The 6,000-nt window shown below is 31.7% G+C and overlaps 1 pseudogene; it reads left to right on the forward strand.

Annotated features, from left to right (window-relative positions):
• The first annotated feature begins 2,714 nt into the window (after positions 1-2,714).
• Positions 2,715-2,841, forward strand: LOC149513197 (small nucleolar RNA R71; annotated as a pseudogene).
• Positions 2,842-6,000: the final 3,159 nt, after the last annotated feature.

The following is a 6,000-nucleotide window of genomic DNA, read 5'->3' on the forward strand; positions in this document are numbered from 1 at the left end:
GGACTAAGTTGATGAGGTTAACATTTACAAAGAGTTATAGCGTTACTTTGGAGTTATGGTTTAGCTATTGTGTTTGTCTTCTTTCTTATACATGGATGGCCGGCTAGTTTGTCCTCCATTTATGCTACTAAAAAGTAATAGCTACATGGGTTTCCATTAGTAGTCAATGGCCTTGCAAGATGGAGCATTGTCCACAGCAAAGGTGGTAGCAAGTTAGCAACCCATGATTGTAGGCAATAGCATCCCAACTAGGTTATTCTTTTGGTGTGACTCTCCTCTTCCAAAATTGTGATAATGCTAATGACTTTGCAAAATATAGTCAGGTCAGTAACTCAATTGGTAGCACATTATGTACCAAAAATAGAAGAAACCATACATAACATGTGGACAAGTATCTTGATAGCAGTTGCTTTTAGCTATTTTTCTTATTTTATGCTCATGCATAATTCAAGCTTTTTTCATGCAAAAGTGGCTAGTTTATCCTTTAATATTCGGCCAAGTTAGGAGATATGTGGCAGCAATTTATGTGCCAAAATCTTATGACCCCATATGTATAAAGCAAAGTCTATATATGACAAATCCACCTCTATATTTTTTGCCCATGCCAACTCATTTTGGTGCTTCCTCAAGAGCTTGGAAGGGAACTCATTCATGCACCATACACTACTTTCTTATAGCTTAGGTTTTTGTTTCTTCCACAAAGCACATAGAACCAAAATAGCTCATGGACTTGAATTATAGTTTTTTTATGGCTCTCTAATGGCTTATTACATGACTTGAATTAATTTCCTACTCAATAGATAATTAATATAATTAGGTGGGTAATTAAATTAATTTGCTAAAAATCAAGCAAAATTATGGCACTCTAATGGCTTATTACATGACTTGAATTAATTTCCTATTCAATAGATAATTAATATAATTAGGTGGGTAATTAAATTAATTTGCTAAAAATCAAGCAAAATTAACCAAGTAAATTCACAATTAATCAAATAAGTTAATAATAATTCTATAAAAAAAATAGAATTATCACTTGTGCATGAAGATGGTTAGGTTAATACCCTTAACATCTGCTATTGACCAAGCAAATGCCTTTTTTGCTACTTTAAGAGCTTTAATAGTTTATCCTTTTGCTCTTTACTTAAGGTTGTAGAGATGATGACTGAAAGAATGGATGCATATCTAAAGTGGGACAGTAAGGGCTTAAGCTCCAATATTGGGGGTTCCTTAATAGAAGGTTAAAGACTTTTAGCAGGCGACCCCAACTTGTAGTCTTTTCTTGATTCAGAGCAACGTGTTTTGAGTCTGGCTTCTTCAAAACTTGCTAGTGCTTTATTCCAATTATCCATCTTTTTGGATGATTTTTTTACTTGATTCATGTTAAAAGTCATCTCTTGATCATGCATTTTCATTGTAAGTTCCCCTTTGTACATATTGATCATGGCCTTTCCAATTCTCAAAAAGCCTAAAATAAGTGGTACTGTAGCTTTCTTGTCAATGTCCAAAATTATAAAGAGGAACATCAATTTTCTTACTCACACTAGTAAATTTTTCAATATGCCCTCAAGACGTCTAAGGGACTCATTGGCCAATTGGATAGTTGTCATAGTTGGTTCCAGATTTCTATCACCGATCTTCCTAAAAATAGATAATGGCATTATGTTAACACTTGCACCAACATCACATAAAGCTTTTTCAAAATACTGACTACTAATAGTGCAAGGTATAATGATACTCCTTGGATCTTTGATTTTTAGTGGTATCCCACGTTGTAAGATAGTGCTGTATTCCTAAACTATTGTTATTACTTCATAATCCTCACATCATCTCTTATTGGAAAAAAATCCCTTTTCAAAATTTGACATATTTAGGCATGTGTTTTATTACTTCAATGAATGGAATAGTGACTTATAAGTTTTTAAAGATTTCGACAAAGCTTGCAAATTGCCCATCTTTTTTTTTATGCTAAAACCTTTATGGGAATAGGATTGTTAGACAGACCAGTTGTGTGGGAACTCTGATTGTGGATGGCTCTTCTCTTTTTTCTTTTGTTTACTTCACCATCTATAATGATCTTCTATACTTGTTCTTTAAAAGTAAATTTTCGAGTGACTGGTTGCTTAGGTAAATCTTTTCCTCTTCTCAAGATTAAGGCAACTATCACTTCAAATGTTTGATGACTAAGGAGATTTTTAGCTAGTTGGTTGACCTAAAATTCTATGCTCCTAATAGATTCAACTTGATATTATAAGGCAGTTTTTTTGGTTCTAAACCATTTGTGAAACTGCCTCTCCAAAGATGAATGATTTTTCATGAATTGGTTGATGTTAGGCATAGTGGACTTTTTCATTCTAAATTGGCATTTGTCTATGGCATGTGGTCCTACATAAATTTCACAAGTTTAAAAGGGGCTTTGAATAGCATAGACAGGGGTGGTTTGGGATGGGATTCCTAGGTCATCTATTTTCTTAGATAGGCTAGCCAACTATGATGTGATTAAGGTGAGAATGCCAAGTTTATACACATTAGCAATCTTTTTGTGTACCTTTCTTTCCAGACCCCTTTGGTAGTTGTTGGTCACCATCTCTTCCATCAATTCATGTTCCACTTCAATGGTTTGACTCATTATGGCTTCTCCAATAGATAAATCAAGTGTAGTTCTCATGGATGGTGTCAATCCATTGTAAAAAATTTGACTTTACAACCATTATAAGAGACCATGATGTGGACACTTATGCAACAATTCTTTAAATCTCTCCCATGCATCATATAGACTTTCACTGTCAAATTTCATTTCATCTTTTTTCAAGAAAGAAATCGAGAGAAATGATAGGCGAATATTGCCCTTCACTAAAATCATACAACTAGATGGATTCTCTCAAAATGAAATGCTTTGTGTTGGTAAGTATATCTTGAGGAATACTCATAAAGCTAATTTCGTCTTTGTGTTGCTTTTTTAATTTAGAAAGGATTACATATGAAAACAGTTGAATGGATGTAATGCTTATTGACTATCATTTGACTTTCCTTCTCCAAGACACATGTAGCTGATTTGTTTTATTGATAGTGTATTTGCTTTTATTGTTGAAATATTATAATTACTTTTTTAAACTATAAAGATCTTATACAGTTGAAATATTATAATTACATAATGTATTGGTATATACTTTCAAATGTTTAGACATAGTTAGCTTTGTATTATTGAAATATTATAATTACATTGACATTATATTTTTTTTACCAATGCTTTACCAATAAGAGAAGATTGACAAAAGTCGTTTAGACTAACACATGGTTATGCACTTACTCATGTAACAAGCAACCGTTCTTATAGGTTGAAGTTTGGGTAAACTTGAGCTAACATGTGGGTGCTTGTTATAATAACAAATTCACTAAGCATGACTCGATATAGGAATGCTATATGATAGTTCATATAATGTCTATAGCTACATTCATATGTGATGGTTGCATAAATAATCTTTTGACTTAAGATTACTTATGATCTTATATGATGAGTTTTAGACTTTGACTTATGTTTCCAATCATGAATACTCCAATCAAGTATAGTTGCGTATAACATGAAACATATGAAGAGGCATGAAGTAATCAAGATGGAATTCATCACCTTGTGTGATCAAGAGAGTATCTCAATTACTCTTGATTGAATTAACTCTAGAAATCTTTGGTCAAAGTGAAATAAGAGTTTAGAATTGTTCTAAAGCTTATTTGTGAGTTAATGTCAATGACAAGACTTAAGATGGTTGAACAAGATTGAGTAGGCACTAAACCATGCTCAATGTTCAAGTTGAGATGCTTAGTCATGAAAGGATATTAATTATACATCTAGCCCTTGCATGGATAGGTTGTTAAGCCACATTGACTTTCTTTAGCAATTGGGGTCATGATAGTGTAGTTAGCATTGATCATATCTATAAACATGAGTTTGGCTAATTGAGGAATTAGTGATGAAGTCAAAAGATTTGATTCATGTAAATCCAAATATAAGGATTACAATGCTTGTGTTTATTGCCAACATGCTAAGGAACCTAATGGGTCACGCACAATGGGACAATTATGAAAGATTAAAATTGGAATAAATTAAGTTTGACTTAATTTGGATTGGATTAAACCCAAAAGTTAGAGGAATAAACAAGAGATACAATGTCTATTTGGTATTAACAATTAGCATGCATAAGAGTTAATTGGGAATTAAGTCACTTATGCATAACCCCAAGCTAACCGAACTCTCCACTATATAAAGAACATTAGCTACCCATTTTGTAACATGCCAAGAGAAATTCTAAGAGAATAAAGTGAAAATTTTCATCTCATGTGTTGAGAACAAACTTAAGACAAAAGTAAGAAAGGGTTTGACAAAATATTCACTAGCTAGAGTATCGATTTTGTTCCTCCCATCCTTAGAGAAGGTTCTTTCATAATTGTTCGTATGGATCATCATTAGAGGCTGCATGTTTGGATAGCTCTTAGCTTGCAAAACAGATTTGGTGGTCACTTGTTTGGTGCTAAGTAAAGTTGGTAAAAAGGGTAACCTACTCTTAATCAAAATTATATGTTGTGTTTGTATGATCTTGTTGATTAATCTTGACTTTAGTGAGTTGAAAATTTTTAAATTTTGCTACTATTACTATGTATAATGATGCCCAATTTCCTTCAAGTGGTATCAAAGCCTTATCAATATAGATTGTATAGCTTGGAACCTTATTTGCTTGTTCATGATATCAAAATTGTTTTGATTACAATCTATTGCTATGATGAAATGGCTAGAAAATTGAGTTTTTTTTGTATTGTTTTGATTTGATTCTTTTAAAATATCAAAACATGATGTCTTAAGATGATTGGGTATGAATTTTATGATTTATGAACATTGTTTGCTTGCTTTATAGGTTTTTTTTGTAATATGTCCACAAACAAAAAAATTCTACTGAATGATATTAAGAAAATTCTTTCTCATTCTAGGTTTATTGTTCGCTACAAAATTTTAACACATTAACATAGACATATTAATGATCATTTTGCTAAATTTTTAAATTTTTTTCAGTTGATTTGGTCATTCAAAAGTTGATGGCAAATTCAACCCAAAAATTTGTTATTGGTGGCTAGACCTGAATAATATGCATGTGATGCATAAAAACTATAATGTGATTATGGTATTAGGTTTTCTTGATGCAACTAGTATTCTTAATTATTGAGAGACATTAAAAACTTGTTCACAATGTCTTACAAAAACTAACTTGATAATCTATAGTGAAAATCTTAGAAAACTTGCTCATCAAAAAACTTGTTAATTGTTAAAAGACATTAAAAACTTGTTCATTAATGTTTTATGAAAACTAACTTGATAATCAATAGTGAAAATCTTAGAAAACTTGCTCATCAAGATTTCAACATTTGCTTTATTGATCATCAAGCAAAGTGAACAATTTTGTAAAAGCTTGAGTAATTGTTACTTGTAATTAAAGAATCATGGCTAGAGGCATATGAGAGCATGGGAAAAAGCTTGGAACTATTGAATGATGGCCTAGTTGGGGTGGCATAGCAGCTAAACCTAAAATTATCAAGTTTTCCATCAAAACAATGCTAGTTGTATAACACTTTCCTATTTTGAATAGCTTTCAGCCAAGCCCTATTGTGACATTGATTCTTGTTGAATTTGGATTCCTAAATGGTATAGGTTTAAGAAATTAGATTTCTTATAAAAATCCAAATTGAATTGGACTTTTTATATTTTTTGGAACTTCTAATTAATAAGAAACCACTTCACTACAATACCTAGTAGGACTAGGAATTCCCAAGGCATGTATTTTGGCTAGGATTTAATTGATTAGCAAAAATGGTTTAGAGCTTTAATGACCAATAAAATCCAAGTTGAATTATAATTCCTTAATTGTTTAGGAAATTATGGCTATAAATTACAAATTTCTAAGACATGAAATAGACACATTTGGCTACCTTGAAAATTACAAATTGTCTATGCCTTGC

This window comes from Durio zibethinus, chromosome 20, assembly GCF_047325235.1.
Source record: "Durio zibethinus cultivar Kanyao isolate XHJ-2024 chromosome 20, ASM4732523v1, whole genome shotgun sequence".
Classification (NCBI taxonomy): domain Eukaryota; kingdom Viridiplantae; phylum Streptophyta; class Magnoliopsida; order Malvales; family Malvaceae; genus Durio; species Durio zibethinus.